The sequence below is a fragment of the Gorilla gorilla genome, chromosome 4, assembly GCF_029281585.2.
Source record: "Gorilla gorilla gorilla isolate KB3781 chromosome 4, NHGRI_mGorGor1-v2.1_pri, whole genome shotgun sequence".
NCBI classification, from domain to species: domain Eukaryota; kingdom Metazoa; phylum Chordata; class Mammalia; order Primates; family Hominidae; genus Gorilla; species Gorilla gorilla.
In genome coordinates, this window is record NC_073228.2 from 119,535,389 (window position 1) to 119,562,250 (window position 26,862).

The window sequence follows — 26,862 nt, forward strand, 5'->3', positions numbered from 1 at the left end:
TTTTGGGGATGAGGGCTTCAACATATAAATTTTGGGAAGACACGAACATTAACTTCATAGCACATCACTATCCTTTTTTTTTACACAATAAAATACCTCAAAGTGTTTCTATTTTTTTAAATCACCCAATCCCTTTGCAAGCCACACATTTTGGATTTCACTGAGACTCCTGAATCCAAGGGATCCTTTGCATTCTTATTTAACTTGTTACTGTCATAAATTTTCACACTCATGACAACTTCCTCCTTCTTGAGACTATTTCCCCTAGTTTTTTCTAAAACGAAATGCTTGTATCTTCCTTCTTCCTGCTTCTTCCCTTCCTCTTCCTTTTATTGAAATATAATTCATATAACATGAAATTAATCATTTTAAAGTGTATAATTTAATAGTTTTTAATGTATTCATTTTATTGTACAACCATTACCACATGTAATTTCAGCACATTTCCATCATCCCCAAAAGAAACCTCATACCCGTTAGCAGTCAGTCTTAATTTTCTCCTCCCATCATCCTTGGAAAATCCTCATCTACTCTCTGTTCCTATGAATTTGCCTATTTCAGATATTCCATGTAAATGAAATTATATGGTATATGTGTATGGTCTTTTGTGACTAGCTTTTTTCACTTAGCATTATACTTTCTAGGTTCATCTGTGTTGTAGCATGTACTGGTAGACATTTCTTTTTAAAGTTGAATAATATTGCATTGTATAGATATGCTATGTTTTGTTTACCCATTCATCAGTTGATGGACACTTGGGTTGAATCTATTTTTTGGCTATCAGATAATGCTGCTATGACATTTGTGTGTATGTTTTCAGTTATTTTGGGTTACACTCATTATTGAAAATAGATTATTGAAGTCTCTATGAATTATTGTTGTCTATTTCTCCTTTAATTCTGTCAGTTTTTCTCCATGTATTTTGGTCTTTGTTGTTAGGTACTTATAAGTTTTAAATGTTATCTTCCTGCTGGGTTGACCATAAAATATCAATCTTTATCTTTGGTAACATTTTTTTACTGTCAATTTCGTTTGATATCACATAGCCACTCCAGCTGTCTTTGGTTGCTATTTGCATGATACATCTTTTTCCATCTTTGTATTTTCAACCTATTTGTATGTTTGAATCTAAAGTATGTTTATTATAGACAGGATGTAGTTGGATCTTGTTTTTGATTGGATTGTTTAATTCATTCATATTTAATGTTACTACTGATATAATTGGATTTACATCTGACATTCTACTTTTTGTTTTCTATATGCTTCATCTCCTTTCCCTCCCACTGATCTCCTTAACTGTTTTCTTTTAAGTGAATATTTTTAGTATAACATTTTAGTTCTTTAAAATAATTTTTTAATTTTTTTGCATTATGTTCATAGTAGCAGACTTACCATATGCATTTTAATGCTTCAGAATCTACTTCTAGGTTTACGCCAACTTAATTTTATCTTCTTCCCCCTTTTTGTGTTATGATTGTTATATATATTACACACATATTATATAATGTATAAATGTAATATATATCTATTCCAAGTGTTATCTATCTGTCTATCTATTTATCTACCTGTCATCTATTTATCTGTCTCAGCTTTCCTCTCCCAGTGGATCTATGAACAATGCTGACTTGTCCTGGCATTGATGTGTGACAATGTGCACTCAACTGTAAACCTCAGGAAGACAGAGACCATGTCCATAGTGTTTCCTGCTATAGCCACTGAGTTACCACACTTGATAAAGCTGAAGCAATAATGCATAGTGGTTAAAAGTGCCACCTACAGTCCAACAGACCTGGATTTACAGTGTCTCTGCTATCTACTAGTGTAGTGACATCCAGCATGTTACATAGCTTCTCTGTGCCTCATTTTCCTCATCTATCCGTGATATTGTAATGCTGTCATTCTTATTACTTGTCTGACATATTGTTCATGTTCAGAGCTGTTCCCTTTTATCTTATCTGTTGGAGAAGTTAACTGAAGCTTCAGCACAATCTGGCCCATCATTTTAATTTTATGCAATGAATGTTTGGGGTTTTGACCATTTATTCCTTCCCATTTGGTACCCATTTTTTAACATTAAAAACAAAATGAAACAGAATTAAAGTTTCAGAAAGAAACAAAATTCATAACGAGATCAGTTTCCAGTTGTTTAGTGGTCTTTTGGTCACAGCCAGAAATGCCCAAGCTAAGAGCCCACCTGTGATCACTGACAGCCCCCACCTCAGGCAGCTTGGCTTTCCTCAACCCCGAATCTGGCTCAGGGTCACTGTGTTCTCTAACCATAGAGGGATTTTGTTCCTTTGCTTCACCTGCAAGCAAGCTGATTTATAATTTGTCCCTTAGTATGGGCGGGGGGGGGGGGGGGGGAAAGGGACGCACAAGAGCTGACTAGATTACAGCTATTTTTGAGAGCATTTCTCTGTATGTTTAGTATCAAATGCTAATGGAGAGAATGCTAAGATGAGAAAATTGCCAAATGTGAGATGCTGTTGTGGAAATCACTCAGAAAGAACCATAGTATTATTCAAAATGAAGATGTCTTCTTCCAGTCTTCTGGTGCTAAACCAGCCCAATTTGGTAAGTAAAAATTGGGATCTTTTCATGTTAATTTGTATTTCCATGACTACTAATGAGGTGGAGTGGATTTCGATATATTTATTGGCCATCTTTTCTCCCCTATGAATTATCTGTTTATATTGTTTGATTCTTGCCCATTTTTCTCTATTGAGTTTGTCCCTGTTGCATTTGTTTGATCACTACTTATGAATATATTCAGAATATTTCTTTTTCTGATCTATAAAATATAAATATTTTTCCTGTCTGTTAACTTTTAACCTTTTCTTGCATCTGAATTTTCCTGAGGATATTGTCAATACTAATTCTAAGTCTCATTTAATTTGCTTCATAACTATATAGAGTATAAGTAAATAGGGTAACTATATTTACTCTCCAGGGCAATTCTGACTTTTGAATTTGCCCTTGGCTGGTTTCAGATGTTTGATGACCCTCTTTTGTGTCTGTATTTGAGAACTCCCTTTTGTCTGTCTAGTTCCATAGATGTATTACCAAGCTTCATGCACTGACTGGGGAGGTATTGACCATTGGCTGTCTTCCAGATGAGGGTGCTTCCCTGTCTTCCTGGATGTCACCAGCTTTCTGGTATTATCTGCAGCCCAAGAGTCATCACTCTCTTCTCTCACCTAGGAACAGATACCTCTCTTGTTTGCTTCTGGTCCATGGGAATGAGATGGAATGGAAAAAAGGAGCTGAACAGCATGGCTCCTCCTCCCACCATCCCTGAGCAATTACCCTTTCGGTTGCCTCAGGGTCCAGCTGCTCCACTGCCTGCCACCTCTGAGACTGGGGCATCTCAGGAGCCCTGGCACCTTTTGCCACAATGTCATTGCAAAGGTTTGGGGTATGGCTCTTTCTGCCTTCTATCTTCCAGGACTTTTTCAGCTTCTGATTCACTATGGCAACTCTAACTCTTTTGTTCCAACACAGGTATAGAGTTTTAAAAAATTATTTTCTCTTGTCATGTCTAAAAATTTGAAATACAAGACAGAGACGCCTTTGCTTTACACATTTGCTTGACTATTTCCTTCCCTCGATCACCTGATATTTTTATTCTAATCTACTGGTAACATCCTTTAGGCATTGGCTTAGGTGCTGAGATGGTCTGTGGCTCTCTGAAATTATAAAGCAAAATTTTATATATCTGTAAACACTTGCATTTTCCTAGAGCACAGGCTGGTAATTCTTGTTTTCAAAGAAAGCCATGAAACAAAGAGTCTAATGATTGCACAAAAACAAAAGACAGTAAGACAATGATTTCACAATTGTAAGTCTTGCCTGGAATTTTAGATTTCCTTTCAAATTCTATTTTAGGATCTGATTACTTTTGATCCAGGGAGTAAAAAGCGAGAATCTGCTACAGCCTCAGCTGATTTTCCACATAGGTTTGGAACTGCTTTATGGGAATAATCTGTGTAATCACTTTTAATCAAACCAGAAGAGAGAGGAAAGATAAGAAGTTAAGAATCCAGTCAAGGTAAGCCTGAGCCAGCAGCACCCTAGAATCCCACAGCATGCACTCAGCCCCTCCAGTGGCCAGCAGCCAGGTGCTAGTTGCTTTGCCTTCTCAACTCTTTGTTTCCCTTGGCAATGACTTCTTAGAGAGGTCCCCCTGCAGAAGTGATTGCAATTGCAAATTAAGAAAATGGGTGAGAGAAAATAATTATTTTCTTCCATTCTCAGAATAACGCATGAGGTTAAGCATATGAGAGAACAAAATAAACCAATTCCAGCATGTAAATGATCAGCATCTATTTTAATAACTACACTTGGGATTCTGTAAATATAATGAATAGTAGTATATGGCTTTTGGAAACCATTTAATGGATCCTTATCAGCAGCCTACAAACAGGATCTGAATGGTCACAGCTTTGGATAATGGGACACAATTTAGGAATTGAGGGAAAAACCAACTTTGCTAATCTCTAGAACAATCAAGAAAATGTCTGGAATTTATAAATAACAGTGGAGGGAAAGCATGAACTGCCAGAAAGCTGCTATTCCTCTGCTTGGCTTTTAGCAGAGGCTGAGGAATTTGCTTGGGTTGTTTGGGAAATTCTTGTGATACTTATAATATAATCAGGCAGAGGTTTTCTTTTTTTAATATATTTCTGCTTGCCTGCCAAATGCTAATGATTGCTGGATACCAATTGTCTACAGCAGTTGTTAAATGAGTTTCCCTTCACATCTCCTCTGGGGGTGTTTATAAAAGGGTGAGGAATCTATCAAGAAGTATGCTGTAGAAAGCAACAAATCCCCAATCTCCTTTCCACTCTGGAGGTACTGAGTTGAAAAGAGGCCAGGGATCTTCAGGCTCCACTTATTCCTGACATCACCCAGAACCTTGGCGAGGTTCCAAAGTCTTCAGGGTTGGAGGTTCCAACGACTCTGGGTTGGAGGTTGACTAGGTCCGGGAAAGCTTTTGCAGCCCGAAGACTTCTGCCTCTCTTACCTACTTCTCTGTGTTCTCCATCCCTAACCCCTGTCAACCACTAATCTGTTTTCCATTCCTAACACCCTGTCCCTTCAAAAATGTTATATAAATGGAATCATATAATACCTAACCTTTTAGATTGACTTTTTTCACTCAGCATAATTCCCTGGAGAGGCATCCAAGTTGTATCCCATTTCAACAGTATTCGATGGTGTGTATGCACCACAGCTTGTTTAGTGACTCACCTATCCAGTTCGGGTTATGATGAATAAAGATGCTATGTGAACATAAGTTTCCATTCCTTTGGACTGAATGCCCAAGAGTGCAATTGCTGGGTTGTAAGCTTTAGTTTTATAGGAAACTGTCAAATTATTTTCCAGTGTGGTTGTAACATTTTACATTCCTACCAGCAGCAGTTGGATCCAGTTTTTCCATGACCTGGTCAGTGTTTTCACTGTGCTTTATTTTAGCCATTCTGATATGTGTGCCATGACATTTAACTGTGATTTTAATTTTAATTTTTCTTATGGTGAATGATATTGAACATCATGTATGCCTTTTGACCACTTTCTAGTTGGATTGGTTGTTATTAGTGCTGAGTTTTGAGATTTCTTTTTATGTTCTAGATAACTGGTCCTTTGTTGAATTCATATAACTTTTAATATGTTGCTCAGGAAATACATGATTACATTTTCACTGTGAAAATAATATAATATTTAGCAACAAAATTTGAAAGTTCCCCTCACACCCTGCTATGTAATTTCACTCATGCCACTAAGGGTCACCTTTTTTCCCCAATTTTTAAAAATTGTGTTAAAAATACACAACATAAGATTTACCATCTTACTCATTTTTAAGTGTTGTTCAGTGGTATTAAATACATTCATAATGTTGTATAACTATCAACACCATTCATCTCCAGAACTCTACCATCTTGTAAAACTGGAACTCTAGTAAATAACAACCCCCTTTTGCCCTCTCCTTTTGTTCCCTAGCAATCATCATTTTACTGTCTCTCTTATGATTTTGATCACTCTAAGTTCTCTCATATAAGAGACTGTGACCGGCTTGCTTCACTAAGCACAATGTCCTCAAAGTTCAACCATGTTATAGCATATGTCAAAATTTTCTTCCTTTTTAAGGTTAAACAGTATTCTATTCAATGCAGCTACCACATTTTGTTTATCCATTCTTCTGTCCATGGACACTTGGAACACTTCCATGTTTTCACTAGTGTATAATATTTGGTCAGCAGACACAGAAGTAGAATTTGTGGAGCACACGGTAATTCTATTTTTAATTTTTTAGGAACTGCTATACTGTTTTCCATAGTGGCTGTACCACTTTATATTGCCATCAATATAGTATTTTATATTGCCATCAATATAGTATTCCAATTCATCCACATTCTCACCAGCACTTGTTTTTGTTTTTATTTTTGAGACAGAGTGTTGCTCTGTCACCCAGGCTGGAGTGCAGTGGCACGACCCCAGCTTACTGCAACTTCCGCCTCTAGAGTTCAAGCAATTCTCCTGCCTCAGCCTCCTGAGTAGCTGGGATTGCAGGTGTGCACTACCATGCCCAGCTAATTTTTGTATTTTTAGTAGAGATGGGGTTTCCCCATGTTGGCCAGGCTGGTCTCAAACTCCTGACCTCAGGTGATCCGCCCGCCTCGGCCTCCCAAAGTCCTGGGGTTACAAGCATGAGCCATCTCACCTGACCTAGTTTTCTGTTTTATGATCATAGCTATTCCGATTGGTATTAGGTGGTATCTCATTACAGTTTTGATTTTCATTTCCCTAGTGATAAGTAACATTGAACATCTTTTCATGTCCTTTTTGGCCATTTGTATCTTCTTTGGAGAAATGTCCATCCAAGTTCTTTGCTCATTTTTGAATCAGGTTGTTTGTTTTTCTGTTGTTAAGTTTTAAGAGTTCTCTGTATATTCTGGATATTAATCCCTATCAGATATATAATTTACAAATATTTTCTCTTACTCTGTAGCTTGCTCTTTTACTCTATTGACATTGTCTTTTAATGCACAATATTTAAAAATTTTTATTAAGTCCAGTTTGCCTACTTTTTTGTTTCCTGTGCCTTTGTTGTCATCCAAGAAAGTATTGCCAAATCCAATGTTCTGTAGCTTTTACCTTATGTTTTCTTCTAAGAATTTTATAGTCTTAGCTCCTAAATTTAGGTCTTTAATCTATTTTAAGTTAATGTTTGTCCATGGTTGTAGGTAAAAATCTATCTTTATTCTTTCACTTGTGGATATCTACTTTTTTCAGCACCATTTGTTGAAAAGACTGTCTTTCCCCAGTGAATGGTCTCACACTATTAACAAAAATCATTTGACCATATATGCAAGGGTTTATTTCTGGGCTTTCTATATTTTATTCCATTTGTCTGTCTTTATGCCCATATCACACTTTTGATTATTGTAGCTTTGTAGTAAGTTTTAAAATCAGGAAGTATGCGTCCTCCAGTTTTGATCTTCTTTTTCAAGATTGTTTTGACTATTCAGGGTCTCTTGAGATTCGATATAAATTTTAGGATAGGTTTTTATATTCTGCAAAACATGTCATTGGGATTTGGATAGAAATTGCATTGAATCACTTTGGGTAGTATTGATACCTTAATATTAAGTCTTCCGATTTATGAACATGAAGTGTGTTTTCATTTATCTGTCTTCATTAGTTTCAGCAATGTTTTGTAGTTTTTGTTGTACAAGTCTTTCACTTTCTTGGTTAACTCCTAAGTATTTTATTCTTTTTGATTCTATTGTAAACAGAATTGGTTTTGTAATTTCCCTTCCAGATTGTTCACTGTTAGTATATAAAAATCTAGTTGATTTTTGTGTGTTGACTCTGTATCCTGTGACTTTACAAAATTCATTTATTAGTTTTAATTTTTGTGTGAAATCTTTATAATTGTACACATATATAAAATTGTATCATCTGTGAACAGAGATATTGTTACTTCTTCCTTTGCAACTTGGGTGCCTTTTTTTCTTGCCTAATTGCTCTGCCTAGAACGTCCAGTATTATGTTGAATAGAAGTGGTGAAAGCAGACATCCTAATGTTAAAGAAGAAATTTTCAGTCTTTCACCGTTGAGAATGATGATTGCTGTGGGCTTTTCACATAAGGTATTTATTATGTTGAAGTAGTTTCCTTCTATTTCTAGTATTTTGAGTGTTTTTTAAATCATGAAACTATGGTGAATTTTGTCAAATGCCATTTCTGCATCAATTGAGATGATCATATGTTTTTCATCCTTTATTCTGTTAACAGTGTATTATGTTGATAGATTTTTATATGTTGAATCATTCTTGCTTTCCAAGAATAAGTCCTGCTTGGCATTATCTTAGTCTTTTTTTTTTGCTAATAACAAAATAGCTGAAATTGGGTAATTTATAAAAAAAGGAATTTATGTTTTACAGTTATTGAGGTGGAGAAGTCCAAAGTCAAGCGGGCACATCTGGTGAGAGTCTTCTGGCTGGTGGGAACCCTACAGAGTCTGGAGGCAATGCAGAGTATTACATGGTGAGAGAGCTAAGCTTGCTAATATGTTAATGTGCTAGTTCAGGTCTCTCTTCTTTTTCTTATAAAGCCATCAATTTCCCTCTAATGATATCCCATCATCTATTATTCCAAGAATGTATTCATCCATTCATTAGAGCAGAACCCTCATGATCTAATCACCTCTTAAAGGCCTTACTTCTCAATACTGCCACATTGGAAATTAAACTTCAACCTGGGTTTTGAAGGGAACAGTCATTATATGTAATCCTTTTAATATGCTACTGAATTCAGTTTGCTAGTATTTTCTTGAGGACCTATGCATCTGTGTGTATCAGAGACACTGGTCTGTAGTTTTCTTGTAATGTCCTTATCTGGCTTTGGTATCTAGGATAATGCTGGCCTCTTTAGAATGAGTTGGAAAATGTTCCCTCTAAAAAAATCAGATTTCAGCAACTTCAATTAAAAAAAAAAAAGAAAGTGTTTCCTCTTCTCCAATCTTTTGGAAAAGTTTTAGAAGAATTGTTAATAGTTCTTCTTAAATGTTTGGTAAAATTCACCAGTGAAACCATCAGCTCCAGGACTTTATTACAAGATTTTTGTTACTGATTCAATCTTTTCACAAGTTATAGATCTATTGAGATTTTCTATTTCTCCATGACTTAGTCTTGGTAGCTTTTGTGTTTCTAGGAATGTGTCTATTTTATCTCAGTTATCCAACTTGTGACATCCAATTATGCACAGTACTCTCCTATAATCTTTTTTATTTCTGTAGACTCAATAGTAATGTCCCCACTTTTATCTTTAATTTTACTAATTTGAGTCATCTCTCTTTTTTCCTTAGCCCATCTAGGTAAAGTTTTGTCAATTTTGTTGATATTTTCATAAAACTTTTGGTTTCATTGATTTCCTCTATTGCTTTTATATTCTCAATTTTACTTACCTCTAATCAAATCTTTATTGTTTCCTTTCTGCTAGCTTTGGGTTTACTTTGTTCTTCTTCTTTATTTTGTAGTTCATCAAATTATAAAATTTAGTTTTTGATTTGAGCCCTTTCCTGTTTTTTGATGTAAGCATTTATAGGTATAAATTTCCCCCTTTGAACTGCTTTCACTGAATTCCATAAGTTTTGGTGTGTTTTGTTTTTGTTTTAGTGTATCTAACAATATTTTCTAATTTTCTTTGTCATTTCTTCTTTGATCCATGGGTTAAGAGGGTGTTGTTTATTTCACAAATTTGGGAATTCTCCAGTTTTACTTCTGTTGCTAACTTCATCCTACAGTGTTTAGACAGCATACTTTTTATATCTCTTTTTAAATCTGTTGAAACTTCGTTTCTAGCCTAACATGTGGTTTATACTGGAAAGTGCCCCATGTACAATTGAGAAAAATGTGTATGCTGTTGTTGTTGCTAGAATGTTTCATATGTCTGTTAAATCTAATTGGTTTATTATGTTGCTTAAGTCTTATATTTCCTTATCTACCTTCCATCTGGTTATTCTATCCATTACTGAGAATGGGTATTGAAGTCTCCCACTATTATTGTAGAACTGTTGGTTTCTCCCTTTAGTTTTATCCGTTTTTGCTTTATATCTTTTGTTAGTCTGTTATTGTGTATACAGATGTTTATAACTCATATCTTCTTGCTGTGTTGAGCCTTTTATTAATATATGATGTCTTTCTTTTTCTTTTGTAAACCTTTTGACTTAAAGTCTGTTTCATCTGATGTCAGTACAGCCACCTCTGCTCTCTTCTGGTTACTTTTTGCATGGAATAACTTTTTGTATCCCTTCACTTTCAACCTATTTATATCTTTAGATCCAAAGTGAGTCTTTTATTTATAGAATACAGTTGGATCATGTGTTTTTATCCATTCTGCTTATCTCTGACTTTTAGTTGGAGAGTTTATTCCATTTACATTTAAAATAATTAGTGATAAGGAGGAAATTCTATAATATTGCTATTTGTGTTCAATATGCCTTATATCTTTTTTGTACTTCATTTCCTGAAACACTACTGTCTTCTTCTGTGTTCAGTTGATTTTTTGCTGTAAAGTGTTTATATTTCTTTCTTATTTCCTTTCATATATATTCTCTAAGCTGTTTTCTTTGTGGCTCCAATGGATATTACATTTAGCATCCTAAAGTTATAACTCTGATTTGGATTTATACCAGTTTAACTTCAATAACATACAAACTCTGCTACTTTACTACTTCGTCTCCACCCTTTTCAGTTGTTATTTTCATTAAATTATATATTGATACATGTGCACCCCAAAATAAAAACTAATACTTCTTTTGAATGCATTATTCTCTTTATTTACATAGAAAAAAATGTGGAGTTAGAAACCAAAGTTACAATAATACTAAATTTTAGACTAATTTTTTTAGTGTATTAGTTTTTAAGTCACATGGAAAACAAATAAAAATGTAGTTACAGATCATTATATTAATAAGTGTGTGGAATCTCAAACTGGAACAAAAGTTGGGGGGCATGCTAACAAGAAATGCCATGACAAGTAATAGGAAGAAAAGAGTATTGAGGGAAAGAACTTTTTTTTTTTTTTTTTTTTTTTTGCCTTTCTTGAATTTGGTTTTTATTGTGGGTGGGTAAAACAAAACAAAACAAAAAAAAGGATGACAAATTTTACCATTATCTGCCTAAGCATTTGTATTATTCAGGGTCTCCAGAGGAACAAAACCAATAGGATATATACACAGAAAGACACACACACATATACACACACACATGCATAAACATGTGCATACCTATATGAGATTTATGATGGAAATTAGCTTACACATGATTATGAAGGTCAAGAATTCCCACTGTCTGCCATTTGCAAGCTGGCGAACCAGAAAAGAAGATAGTACAATTCAGTCTGGGTCTGAAGGGCCAGATGAACTGATGGTATAACCCTCAGTGTAAACCTAAAGACCCAAGAACCAGGAGTGCCAAGGCCTGTGGACAGGAGAAGACAGATATCCCAGCTGAAGTAAACAGATGAAATTTTGGTCCTGAGCAGGATGAATGGTGTCCCCTGCTTTGGGAGAGTGATCTTCTGTACTCACTCTACTAATTCAAATGCTAATTTTTTCCAGAAACACCCTCACAGACACACTGGAAATAATGTTTTACCAGCTATCTGGGCATCCCACAGTCCAGTAAAGTCGGCCCATAAAATTAACGTTTTTCTCATTTGCCCTGAGAATACTTGCTGGCAGCGCTTGCTGCTTCAGCATTTACCCCGAGATAACTTCGCCACGAAATATCTCAGTTTTATTATTATTTTTGCATTGCTCTAGCACATCCACTTTGGAAACAAAGGACATCATTCTATTTATAGAATTCTGTTTTTAGTAGTGGTATTTCCATTTACAAAATATAGTAATTCTCAATGGCTGAAAATATCAAATCCTGGAAAACATAGCATTCTAATGTGTGATGTTAAGACTGTTCTCGAACAGTGGTTGGCTGAAGATTCATTTGATAAATGTGATTTTTCTAAAAGAGACAATTTTGATGATTCAGACAATTCTGATGTTAGTTCTGTTTAGAAATAACTCCAAGAACAGTTTTTATGTTTCACTTTCACCCTGAAAATTAGGCAGATTTGCTTAATCCTCAAAGAGCATGTTTATATAAAATTAAATGAGCGCTGACAGTGAGCTGCACTTTTTTTTCTAAACAGGAAAAAGGTTAACCATCACACCATCTATATTCTGTAATAGACCCTACTCCCCACCCCTACGGAGAACTGGGTGACAATATGTTGAAGCTGGCAGTGCACTGAGAAAGCTTTGTGTCCAATTTCGCAGTTTTACTGAGGATGAAATGGGAGTTCTGATAGACAAAGAGTTACACAATTAGCCACAGCAGCACTAGGAGAGGAAACTGAGTCTCTTGACACTCTATGAGTGGTGAAATACTCTTGCTTTTGTGGTTTATTAGGGCCTTCTGGAAACTTTCACCAATGAAGAAAATCTGTAGGACAAGGTATGATAAGGTAGACTCAAAAGAAAAAGGCAGACCACTTACAAAAGAGGGTACTAGCAAAAGGGCCCAAAGTTCCAAAGTTCCTGCCATCCTAAGCTTACAAAGTAGTTACTTGTAGAAGAGCATGGGGAAAGTGGGATAAACTGGTATAATCGAGACAAAAATGTCAAATAGCCCAGGACTAAGAGCTGGGCACTCTGGGATTTCGCCTGAGCCCTGTACCTTTTCTATCTAACATATTGTCCTTTGGTGATTTGATAACTGCAGCTTCCTTTATGGGTTGATCTGACCTTGAGTGAGAACATTTGGTTTCAGTGATTTAATTAGAACAAACCAAAAATGCCTGTCACTTACACAAATAATCTTAAACACAGAGTGAGGCAAGAGTTGCTAAAGTCCTATGAAAATGTAAAAAGGTCTCATTTTGTATGTTGTTTGGTTACTAACAAGTTCTGAAGTACTAGATACAATGTTTGAAGAGTCTGATAATATTAAAATACATTGTGTTGAGATGGGTTGGTACTTTCGATGTGAATCTTGTCACATTAATCTCTCAGGGAAAGTTATCGACAGCCACCACATCTATTTTTAACTGAATGCAAACTGTGGCAGAACTAAAACCAAATGCTGAACTGCACACTGACTATGTTCTGAACACTTAATATACAAGAGCTTGTAATACTGAAGCCCTTAATATTTACTTTTATTTCCTGTCTTCCTTCTGGCTATACTCCTTAATTTGTCTGTGTTGGATTTTTTTTCTCAGATAATTCTCATTCCAATTATTCATTATCTAGCTATTCTGAGAAGCTGATAGGGAAAAAGTGTTACTCAGGGAAGCAATAGGACTTTTTTACAGAAGCCATTAGGTCAGAGAATTTATTCGTTCAAGGTGGTTGTAGATATGAGTTGGTAGACACGAGTTCTTTAATAGGGAGAACAGAAAAAAGATCATTAAGGCATCTGTTAATACGTTTTTAAAATGGAGATACTAGCTCATTTGGGAAATTCTTGATATAGAAAAAGTATTCACATTAATGCTACCATCATTTCCAGAGTGTAAAATAATTTTGCAGTTTTAATTTAATGTCAGAAAATGCTTGACTATTTTTCCTCATTGTTTTCCAGGCCTTAACAATTTCTAATTATCCTATTCTATTTGCTGGCTCTAAATCCAGAGCTTCTGACAAGAAATTTTACATTAGAAATTCTGTTGATACCTTTTTAAAAATAAAACACTTGTAGAATATAAAGACATTGAGAATATAAAGGGCTCAGAATAACAGGGAAAATCATAATGAATTCCTAAAAATTAACTGCAAGAAGAAATATTTTTAGATGCTATTGTTTCTTAAAACGTACTTCAGCAGCACTTATTAAGTCTCTGGTTTTTACTTCAAACAACACTTTCCCCACATTCATTCGTTAATAGTTTATCTGTTTTTCAAGACCTGGATCAAAAGCAACCTTCTTTCCTAATTAGTTTCTTCCTTTTCCATGGTACATAGTTGATTTTGTTTCGTGAATATCATTTTTTTTTGTTGTTGTTGTTTGTTTGTTTGTTTTTAATTCTACCTGATAGTAAGTTCTGTGAGACCTCATCTGTTTTGTTCATTACTATGGTCTCAGGGCCTAGAACAGGTGCATAGAAAATAACTGTTTTTCCACTCACTGACCTGTTCCATCAAACTAATTCAGGTAGGGACCTTGTTTAGAGTTGCCCCACAGACTGCTGAATCATTAAGGATCTGCTAAGCCAACCCACACAAATCTACAAACTTCAGTGGATGTATTCCAGGGGTTCTCAGGATGGCCTACTGCAGTAAGAGAATGTGAAGGTTATTTTCATGTGTCAACTTGACTAGTCTATGGTGCCCAGGTGTTTGCTCAAACATCAGTCTAAATGTTGCTGGGAGGTTATTTTTTAGATGTGATTAACATTTTAATCAGTAGGCTCTGAGTAAAGCAGATTACCCTCCATAATGTGGGTGGGCCTCATCCAATAGACTGAAGGCCTTTAGGGAAAAACACTGAGAAGGAAGAAGGAATTTTACCTCTAGACTGCCTTTGAAGTCAATACCTCTATATCCACTCTTCTCTGAGTCTTCAGCCTGCTGTCTACACTGCAAAACTTGGACTTACCAACCCTCACAATCTTATAAGCCAATTCCTTAAAAGAAATCTCTCTCTCTCCCTCTACATATATTTATTTACACACACACACACCCTATTATTTTTGTTTCTCTGGAGAACCAAGACTAATATAGGAAAGAAGGCAGAGTGGGAGATTGGCAGTGATGCTTTTATTCGCTCACTTGTTTTCCATGTATTGCAACCTAGAGCATCTTCTGCATACTCAATTGAGTGGATTATGTGGAAATGATGGGGAGTGACCATAAAAACCTTTTTTGTCACACAAAGATTCACCTTATGGCAAAAGCACATTTATTGAAATAGGAATCATACATAAAAATAAGATCAAAAAGCAAAGTTTACAAACCTTCTGACCTCTTCAGTGAGGACAAATTAGCTGGCAGTAGTATGTCATCTAGCAAATATTTTATAAAAGAGAGACACACAGCCTGTTGCTTCAAGGTAAAGGTAGTAATTTAATAGTGAGGGAGAAAATAACAGCTCAAGCATGCTACAGAAGCATCTAAAAGTAAATGTTTGGAAATTATTTTTGTTACTGGAAGTAAAACATTACTTATAAAAACTGCACATTTATACACTTAAAAAGTTGGAAATAGACTGTTTACAATATAGTATCTTTTAATTAGTTTGCAAGAACAACTGGCTATTTAATAGCTCAATTTCAAGGCAAGAAAAACGAGCATAATTACTGCATGAAATTTAAAAAATGAGTTTTATGATTTAAAATGAGTTTCATGATTTCCTGCAGGGCACAGAGGCTCACACCTGTAATCCCAGCACTTTGGGAGACCGAGGCAGGTGGGTCCTTGAGGTCAGGAGTTCAAGACCAGCCTGGCCAACATAGTGAAACCCTATCTCTATGAAAAATACAAAAATTAGCTGGGCATGGTGGCACATAACAGTAATCCCAGCTACTCAGGAGGCTGAGGCATGAGAATTGCTTGAACAAGAGAGGTGGAGGTTGCAGTGAGCTGAGATCTCACTACTGCACTACAGCCTAGGCAACAGAGTGAGAGACTCTGTCTCAATCAATCAATCAATCAATCATTTTCTTCTTCCAGGCCTAAGTACCTACTATAGACTGAATGTTTGTATCTTTCCAGAACTCCTATGTTGAAATTCTTATCCTCAATGTGATGGTATTAGGAGGTGGGGGCTTTGGGGGTTGATTAGGTCATGAGGGTGGAGCCCTCATAAAAGGGTACTTTTATTAGTGCCCCTATAAAAGTGACCCCAAAGAACTCTCTTCACTACTTCCTGCCTTGGGAGAACATAGTGAGAAGGAGGTTGTTTTTGAAATAGGAAGCAGGCCCTCACCAGGCATTGAAAAAGATTCAGTGCCTTGACCTTGGACTTCCCAACCTCCAGAACTGAGGGAAATAAATATTTGTTTTTTAAGCTACAGTCTATGTTATTCTGTTACACCCGCCTGCATAGACTAAGACAGAAAATTGGTACCAAGAAGTGAGGGTGCTGCTGTAACAAATACTTTTTTTTTTTTTTTTTTTGAGACAGTCTCGCTCTATTGCTCAGGCTGGAGTGCAGTGGTATGAGCTTGGCTCACTACAACCTCCACATCCCAGGTTCAAGCAATTCTCATGCCTCAGCCTCCCAAGTAGCTGGGAATACAGGCACATGCCATCATGCTTAGCTAATTTTTGTATTTTTAGTAGAGACAGTGTTTCACCATGTTGGCCAGACTGGTCTCAAACTCCTGGCTTCAAGTAATTCACCTGCCTTGACCTCCCAAAGAGCTGGGTTTACAGGTATGAGCCACTGTGCCTGGCCTGCTATAACAAATACTTTAAAACGTGAAAGCAGGTTTGAAACTGGGTAACGAGCAGAGGTTGGAAGAGTTTTGGGGTGTATGCTAGAAAAAAAGCCTAGATAGTCATGAACAATATTTTAAAAGTGATTCTGGTGAGGATTCAGAATGAAAAGAGCTATAGAGAAAGCTTCTGTCTTCTTAGAAAATAATTAATCATAAACTGAATGTTGGTAGAAAAACAATAAAGGCCATTCTGATGGGTCTCAGCTGGAAATGAGAAACCTATTATTGCACAATGGAGAAAAGTCAATCTTTGTTTTAAATTGGCAAATAACTTGGTTAACTTGTGTTTATGTTCTAGTGTTTTGTAGAAGGTAAAATTTGTGAGCGATGACATTGGCTATTTAGCTGAAGGGATTTCTAAGTAACGTGTTGAAGGTATGGCTCGGCTCCTCCAAATTGCTTAGTAAAACATGAGAAGAGAGGAATGACTTAAAGATGGAATTGTTAAGCAAAAAGGAAGCAAGACTTAAAGATCTAGAAAATTCCCAACCTATTTATATCGCAAAAATGAGAAAGTGTGTTTGGAAGACAACACTAAGGATGTGGCCAAATGACCACCTGATAAGATTAATGTGGATCAACCATCTTAACAGAAGTCATGTGCTATTCTTCAAGACAGTGGAAATATAACCCCGAGGGTATTTCAGAGATCATCAGGGGTGGCCATTTCCATCACAGGCCAAAGTACACGGGCCCAGGGGACATGCCTGTTTCCACCTAGGTTTCAAAGAATGGGGCCACCAAGAGCTGTGGGGTGCTGAGCCATGAGCACAGGACCCCAGGTCAGTGAAGCTGTGACATTCCAGCAGAGAGCTACTTCATGGCCATTTCTCTAAACTGTGGGGATGATATTCTAGTAGGATAGGAAGGCAGGGCATCAAACCAAAGAGGATTATTCTCAAACTCTGAGGTTTAATGAAGTGTACCTTCTTCAGTTTTGGATTTGTTTGAAACCTATTCCCCCTTGCTTCTTTCGTATTTCTCCATTTTAGAATAGATATGTCCATCCTATACCTGTCCAGTCAATATATTATAAAAGCATATAACATGTTTGATTTCACAGGCTCACAACTGAAGAGAAATTTTGCCTCATGATAAATTATACCTCAAGTGCCACCCATATCAGATTTAGATGATATTTAGATGAGACTTTGGAGTTTAGACTTTAACGTTGATGCTGTAATGAGTTAACACTTTTGAGGCTATTGAGATGGAATGAATGTATTTTGCATGTGAGAAGGACATAAATGTAGGGGGACCAGGAGTGGAATCCTATAAACTAGATGTGTGAGTACTCACCAAAATTCATATGTTGAACAGACTAAGATAGCACTTTTTAATATAAGTTTTTTTCTGCTATGACAGCCATTAAGATCAAACGTCAAACCAAATCTAGTGCTGCTACATCACAATATATTGAACCAAGGTTAAAAAAGAAAAGGAGCTGGCTGAGCATGGTGGCTCATGCCTATAATCCCAGCACTTTGGGAGGCCGAGGCGGGTGGATCACCTGAGATCCAGAGTTTGAGACCAGTTTGGCCAACAAGGTGAAACCCTGTCTCTACTAAAAATACAAAAATTAGCTAGGCGTGGTGGTGGGTGCCTGTAATCTCAGCTACTCCGGAGGCTGAGGCAGGAGAATCGCTTGAACCTGGGAGGCAGAGATTGCAGTGAGCCGAGATTCTGCCACAACACTCCAGCCTGGGCGACAAGAGCAAAACTTCATCTCAAAAGAAAAACAAAACAAAACAAAACAAAGGAAAAAAGGAGCCTATTCCATTATATCATCCTGTTTTAAATGTGATTAATAATAAGCTTTTAGTTATAGCAAAGATACTATAAATAACACACATTTAAAAGTCATTTACAATGTTTATTTCATTTTAAATGACTCTCTTTTCTTTGCTATTTTGTGCACGTTTTATAATTTTGTGCTGTAGTAGTATAACAGAGCATTATAAACTTCACAAATAAGTATATACACAATGGGACTGTAACTTCATAATGTTTTGTAGATAGGAATTTGGAGAGCTCCAGGTCGAATGAGGGCCAGTGGATATTCCACACAGTCCTCAGTTTGAGGGATACTCACAAATCTGCTCACTGAAATGAGACCTCTTGCCCATTTTCACATGCTTTTGGGATTTATTTTAATGGATAAAGTACTCACTGGATAACGAAATGTAAATATTACAGAGATTAGACTTAAGGGACAGTCAGATGATGGAGATTAAGTTAAAGGCTTAGTTGCTTCCACCATTAAAGCAATTATGAAGAGTGCTGAGAAAATAAAGACAACTAATAAAACTGCAAATTGCACATTCATCAGCAGTAATAAATTATAGTGGCACCACATCCTCACAAGCAGTATCCTTTTATGACTCCATTTATTACACTGAATCAGTGGTTTTATTTTCTTGAATGAATTCACAGTGCTAAGAGGGATTCTTTTAAAGAGAGAGTTCAGTAGTACGTACAGGTTAGGAATCCACTTAGCTAATTTTAAAGGAAAATTTCTATACGAAACCCATAAAAATAAGTTTTTCTTCATCAGATTATGTCTAGTTCATAAAGGAATAATTGCCCACAGAATAGAAAAAGCAGGGCAGGATTCTAAAGTATTAAACCTGGCTGGATGATGTGTCATTAAAATAAGGAAGTTCTTTTTTTAAAAAAACACAAAACTGGAAACATAACAACGCAGGAATTCCCCAATTGTAATATACAATGTTCTGCTTCAGGAGAGGTGCTCAGAGATAGTAGAAAAGAATGCTTATTTTCTGCCACATGTATTTATAACATATCCATAACTTTTTAATTCATAATTGTGTTTGCATTTTAAAGAATGAACTCTAACTCTAGCAAAATTTACACTTATAAAAATGTAGTATGGTGAAAAAATTTGGTATGGTGAACTTTGAAGCCAGAGCAATCTGGATTCAAATTCCAGCCTTGCCATTTACCTGCCATTTAATCTTGGGTAAGTTGTCTAACTTTTGTGAATCTATGTACCCTTATGTTAATAAAACTACTAGTCTCATTGTTTTTTGTTTGTTCTTAAAGTGAGACTATATGTATATACATAATTTGACTCATAAAGTGGCCTTCTCACTTCATTTAACATTTTAACCCTTAAATATGGCCTAGCTTTGTGTGTTTTTTATGTTTTTCTCCATGACACTTATCATTTGCTTACTTTGCTTATTTTCCATTTCTTCAATTGGATTTAATATAAAATCGTGCAGGTACTTTGGAAAACAGTTTGGCATGTCCACTAATAATTAAACATAGAGTTATCTTATGACCGAGCAATATCACTCCTAGGTATATGCACAAGAGAAGTCAAAATGTGTCCACACAAAAACATATGCTTGAATATTCATTGCAGCATTATTCTTAACAGCAAAAAACAGGAAACAACACAAGTGCCCATCAGTTGATAAATGGATAAACAAAACATTACCTATCCATACAATGGAATATTATTCAGCATAAAAAGGAATGATATAATAATACAAGGTACAATATGGATGAACCTTGAAAATGTCATGTTGACTGAAATAAGCCAGTCACAAAAGACTACATATTACAAGATTCTATTTACATGAAATGTCCAGAATAGGAAAATCCATAGTTCTCTAAGTAAATTACTGGTTGTTTAGGTCTGCGGAGGATGAGCAGTAGGGGAGTGATAGCTAAAAGGCACGGGGTTTCTTTTTGAGGTGATGAAATATTCTGAAATCGACTGTGGTGATGGTTACACACCTCGGTAAACACTAAACCCACTGAATTGTACAGTTTAAGTGGGCAAACTGTATGGTGTGTGAATTATATCTCAATAAAGCAATTAAAACTATATGGTTTCTTGCCAGTTTTTATTATAATGTGAAATAAGTTAAAATATATATTCTCTTTTCTGTAAGACTTTGGTTTTGGTTACTCCTGAAAAACATCTAATTAACTCTATAAATTTCTTGATAGTCAAATGGGTCAGATAAGTTATCTCCACAAAATATTTGAAGTCACAAAAATGTAAACAAATATATTTAACTAAATTAAATGATAATAATTGTTATCTTTTAAAAGGATTGTATCCTGTAAACTCCAAACACTACTGCAAAAAAAAAGTTGACTTAATTATTACACTTTCTGAAAACTGTTAAATGCCATCTGTCTAAATTTTACTACCAACAGAAATCATCTTAATCTGTACTGTTACAACTTAAATATAATTCCTAAGATCCCTGAAACTTGGACTAATAGTAAATTATACATAAACTTTGGTTATCTAAAATCTTTGGTTATCTGGACACATTCTAAGATATTAAAATTTGTAAAGCTAGAAATCACAAAAGTAGTACAAACAAGTAATGTGTATTTTATCTTTGAAAAGTGCCAATCATGATAATACATTTGATATAGTATATTTATAGTCATGTAAATTAAATTATACAGCTAATATATCTGAAAACTGAAATTTAAAGCTTTAAAAATTTTATCACACTTATTGGTGTATGTTTAAACATAGATATAGTGTTATATTAGAATTGTCAAACTAAGAACCTTGTGAATAATCAAAGAAAAACTAACAATTAGGTGGGAAATGGTCTTTGAGTATTCAATCAGCTCTTTTAAAAAAAGCAACAATGACAAACAATCATGTTTTCTTATTTGGTGGCTGTTTTGGAGAACAGACTTCCTTAACTCATAGGAACAGAACTTCGTGAGAGGCTCCTAAATCTTTGTGGTTTTGTGTAGATTTCTTGATTCTTTTAATTAACTTTTTTTTTTAAGAGAGGGATTCTCGCTGTGTTTCCCAAGCGGGCCTCGAACTCCTGGGCTCAAGTGATACCCCCCACCTCAGCCTCGTGACTAGCTGGGATTAAAGGTGTGCACCACTGCAACTGACTTTCAATTCCTTTCTGACCAAAATCTTTTATTTCTAATAAGAAATAAAAGAAGTTAAAATTCTATAAATTATTAGTTACTGCTGTGCTTAATTTAAATGTTATTTATGATTATTTTTATAGCTAAGATCATTGTTTCATCTTTAGACATCAATGACCTGTTTATATATTAATGCTATAAAATGTTTCTTTGATAATTATTTTTGATATTGCTTTTCCTAAATATAGGTTCCAAATACTTCATAATAAAAATTTTAAGATATTATTTTGTCTTAACTATCTTTGGGGTTTCCCAGGAGTCTTCTGAGACACAAAAGATTTGTTCCAAACTTTATTAAATGAATAATGCTACAAATAAGAATATGTGTATGTTCTACAAAATTATGAGAGCCATCCTGCTATCAATCTCACAGTATGGGGACAAACCCCTCTCAAATCAAAAGGAGAAACTTAATCCTCTCCAGGTTAATTGCATGCAGATGAAATGTTATTATAAATATATTCTTATATCTTCAGGATGCTTATAAATCACATATATTAATAGAGGATTCCATTTCTCCTTATTCCAATAATTCTGGCTAATATAACATATTAACTAGAGTTATTCAGTTTTGTCATCAATAGATGGTTTCTGCTTTCTTTTACATTTGCTTAAAAGTACCTGCTATAAACCACAGATCAGAAGTTCTGGAAAAATTTTCAAAAAAATCTCCAAAAATTTCAACACTCTTCAGCAAAGAACTGTTGACTATTCTACTCCACAGAAAAGTAGATTTATGGATCCAGACTTGCCAAACAAAGCTGGTATCTTTATTACAAAGAGACCCAACACCTTTCAGAATTCACAAGATGAGTTTGGCCTTTCACAGTTCTTTCATCCAGAAGTGGTCAACCTCATGGAAGGAGACACATAAGCTAACATTAATAAAACCAGTATTAACTAGGGTTAAAAGAACTGATTTGAGTACGATTATTGTTTTCTTTAAAATGGGCATATTAAATTTAGGTTTTCTTCATAATATCCTCAGGAACCATTTCATACAGATGTCACTGGACTGTTGATTGCTGAAATCCTGTCCAAAGCTAACATTCTTTGAGCTAATATGAATAGTAACTCAATCAGCAACGTTTATTACATGCCTCCCCAAATGTATATTTTGCACATAATTAGATCACCAGAAATGTGATTTGTGCTTCTGATTATCTACACTCAACTGCATTATTAATGTGTTGATATTAATGAGACTTTACCATTAACAACACATTAATTTTGTTTATAAATTGCATCTTAAAATATTGACCACTTTTATTAGGAGTGCATGCTGTTTTTTCCAAGAAGGAAAAAGTGCTCTGTTTTAGCATTTATCAATATACCCTATTCAGTTTTGTTCTGCTTTTTTTTTTTTTAGCAAGGGAGCACTGATAGTTAATTTTATATGTCAATTTCGCTTGGCTATAGTACCCAGTTATTTAATCAAACAGTAATCTAAGTGTTGCTGTGAAGGTATTTTGCAGATGTGGTTAAGATCTATTTGACTTTACTTAAAGGAGATTACCCTTGATCATGTGGCTGGGCCTCTTTAATCTGTTGAAGGCATTAAGAGAAAAAAACTGAGGTTTCCCAAGAAACGGAATTCTGCCTCAAGACCACAGCACCAACTCCTGAACTCTTGCCTGAGTTTCAAGTCTGCTGGCCTGCCCTACAAATTTTGGAGTCAAGACTACATATATCAATTCCTGTCTGCTTCTAGCCTGCTTGCTTTGTTTGCCCTACAAATTTCAGACTTGCCAGGCCTAACAATTTCATGAATCAATTTTTAAGATAAACTCCTTTATATCTACATCTATATCTATGTCATATCTCTATCTATCTATCTATCTATCTATCTATCTATCTATCTATCTATCTATTCTATTGGTTTTTATTTCACTGGAGAACCATCACTGATATAGAAATGAATTTGCATAGAAGTTGGCTAAGGTTAGGAGTATAGTCTGTGCCAATAGAAAATAAATCTTCCCTATGGAAAGTTCACTAAAGCCATTTAAGGACCAAATCCATTAACTTGATCTCATGGGGCTGATAGAGGGCAGGAGAGCCCCAAAGTGGAGTCTTAGACCAGGAGGGTTCTTGGCTTTGCCCAGGAAATAATTCAAGGGTGAGCTGGTGGTGCTAAACACTGACTTTTATTGAAGTGGCATGCATAAATGCATTGTCAACAGTGATTTCCTTATGGGCACGAGATTGGGAGTTGGGAGGGGAAAAAAAACCTGCTTTTTTTTTCCTTCACAATTACTATATATATTTCAGAGTCGTTTATGTTTCAAAGACCATAGATCAGTATGTTAATTGAATAATTAAAACTCCATAAGCTAGGTAGGTGTGGTGGTTCATGCCTGTAGTCCCAACTACTCAGGAGGCTGAGGCCGGAGGATCACTTCAGCCCAGGAGTTTGAGGCTACAGTGAGCTATGATTATGCCACTGCACTCCAGCCTGGGTGACAGAGCAAGGCCTTGTCTCTAAACAAACAAACAAAAATTTCATGAGGTTCAGAGGCCTTGATCATTATTTTTTGTGGAATTCCGTGGGAAGCCTAGAAGTGTTCCCCACAAAAGGATGATGTCCCCACGAAAGGATGACAGCCTCCATTTGCCGAAGACCGGCTGATTCATAGGAATCCTTTTCTTGGATTCATTAAAATTTAGCATTCATAAACAGAAGCTCAGAGGGAAAGAAGACATTAAAGTTAGGGATGCTGTAGGATACCTAAAGAGGTCTATAGAATTCAGGGAGTCCACAGAGCTGGCTGGGAACAATTGTATTGTTATTTTCACTAACCTTTATCTGAAATTCAGGATTTCCCTCAATTAACAATGTAAACAGCAATCCAGAGCAATAGACAACTGTGTTTCTATCTCCAATAGAGATCACAGATATATTCATATTCATTATAGTTGCAGATATCTCAAAATACTGTTTCTGCTTCTCACTGCTTTGAAGTTATAGTAGATAGTAGGCTTGCTGGTAGATCTAAACTAGTGCATTAAAAGTACATAGATTATAAATTTGGCTTATAGTCAGGTAACTGTGTCTGTAAATTATTGTTTTTCTTTGCAGTCCTCTACATGGTATTTTCTTCCTTTAATCCCATGACAAGCTATGGTGTTTTAAAAATATATTTAAAACATTATTCTTAGAAGGGGTCTGTAGGCATCACCAAAGTTCTAGAGAGGTTCATGGCATAAAGAAAGTTAAAAATCTCTTCTTTAGAGAAAAACAAAACTAAATAATCTTTAACAAATAAAAGCAATCACAGCTTTTTGTTCTTGTTAAAAGAAAAGGGATTTACAGATGTGTAACATTCCATATTCCAAATAAGTGTTTTTTCTTTTTGCAGAGACCTAGCACAAAGGAATTACCATTACCACAGTCATCTGGAGGTAAACTGTTTTCCCATAGCTACAGAAAGATCTTTTGTTTAGGAAAAGTATCTAAGCAAAAAACTGACTTATACTATATAGATGATTTTTCCTTTAATCAAGCAAGAAGTACTTGACAAGGTTTTAATTTATGATATTCTGCTCTTTCAAATGATAAAGATATCTTTAAATTTCAATTAGATTTTACTAAACAATAGACCTAAATCCCATTTTACCTGTCTTTTCTTATTTATATCTTATTTACTTTATTTATTTGTTTTTATGGTAGGGGTCTTGTTCTGTCACCCGGACAGTAGTGGAGTGGCGCAATCATAGCTCAATGCATCTTTGAACTCCTGGGCTCAAGTGATCCTCCTACCTCACCCTGAGTAACTGGGATTACAGGCATGAGCTATCATGCCCAGCTCTCCATTTTACCTTTTTGAATCTTAGAAAGAGGAACCAGAATCCATATAGCCAATTGAAGCAATGTGACACATATAAGAACTCAATTTAGGAATTCAAGGTTATTGCCTGGAATCATTGTACTGAGGTTTATAGCCAATCATAGATCAAAGATCACCAGAAGGACCATGTCAGAAGACTGGGCAGTAAATAATTTGCAGTTGTTTGTTCCAATACATTCTAATGTGCCCTTTGATCTTAAAAAGTTCATGGACAGATGATGGTGAGGGAAATAAAGGACAGCAGAGTTCAGTGATGGGAGGTTGGGATGGGGAAAGGCTGCAATGCCGTGTGATGCCCTCAGTTCCACAGGGCACATTGTGTAAGCACTTTGCTTTCCCCTCAGCAGGACATGCACTCTGGCCTCACGTTGAGTTGCATAAGTAAGGATTTCAATTTTTTAGAAAAATTTACTTTATCAATGAGGATGCTGTTTATGATGGCAAGGACATCAAGCCCCTTTGTTTGGACATAAGGTCTAGGGAAAAACCCCTAACTCCTCCCTCTTCTCCCTTCTCAGCAGTCTGAGTTTGCTGCAAGTTGCAGTGCATTTCAGGTTATAATAGAACAGGAGGAGAGTCTCATCTGGGAAGAAAAATGGGAAGGACCAGGTGGAAAACTATCAGGGCTTAGGTATTCAAAAGTATGGCATCAACTGGCAGATATGCTACATGTTTTTTGAGGTTTCTCTACTTCTGACCATTTTGGCTCCATGAGCCATATTTATCAATAAACAAGGAGCAATCTATCAGACATATTCAAAGTGTGGCCTATGGGCAGGAGGCATTATCTGGGAGCTTCTGGGAGAAATGCAGATTCTCAGACTCTAACCTAGAGCTGCTAAATCAGAATCTCCAGGGGTGGGACCCAGGAATCTGTGTTTTAATAATCCTTCCAGAAGATTCTTAGGCAACCTAGGCAACCCTCTGCAGGTTCCTCTTCTGAGGGAGGAGGATGTCGCTGTGTCACTGAGCAACGGCAGTGTTATGTGGGTGTTTATTAACTGGCCAAAGCCCCACAATGAAGAGCAGCAAAGCCATTACTTCATGGCACACAGACTGAGGGGAAAAACCATTAGTTTCTGTTTAATTTGCCCATGCTAAATCCACGCCAATAAGTTTGCAAAACATTACACACCTCCCTGTGACTAACTGTTTTGAAATTATACTCAAGTGTTTGGGTTGTTTGGGGAATTAAGGTAGAACACGTTGTTTAGGGAATCTGAGAACTTTTTCTCATTTTTTCCACAGACTTTCTATAAATATGTTGAAAGCTTGGACTGGGTCTTACTCATGCTTTTCTTACCAGCACTGGCTCAGAGCCTGCTTCATTAGAGCTGATTAATAAATGTTTGGAAAATGAATAAATGAGTAATAAATGAATGAAATTCAATGAAGTTTTTGTCTTTACCTGTGTTTATAGGTTTTATATTGCTCTCAGTATAAATTACCACTAATGTAGTAGTTCAAACAACAAACATTTATTATCTCATAGTTTTCTATGTCCAAAGTCCAACTGGGTCTCATTGGGCTGATCAAGGGTTCTGCAGGTCTGCATTTCTTTC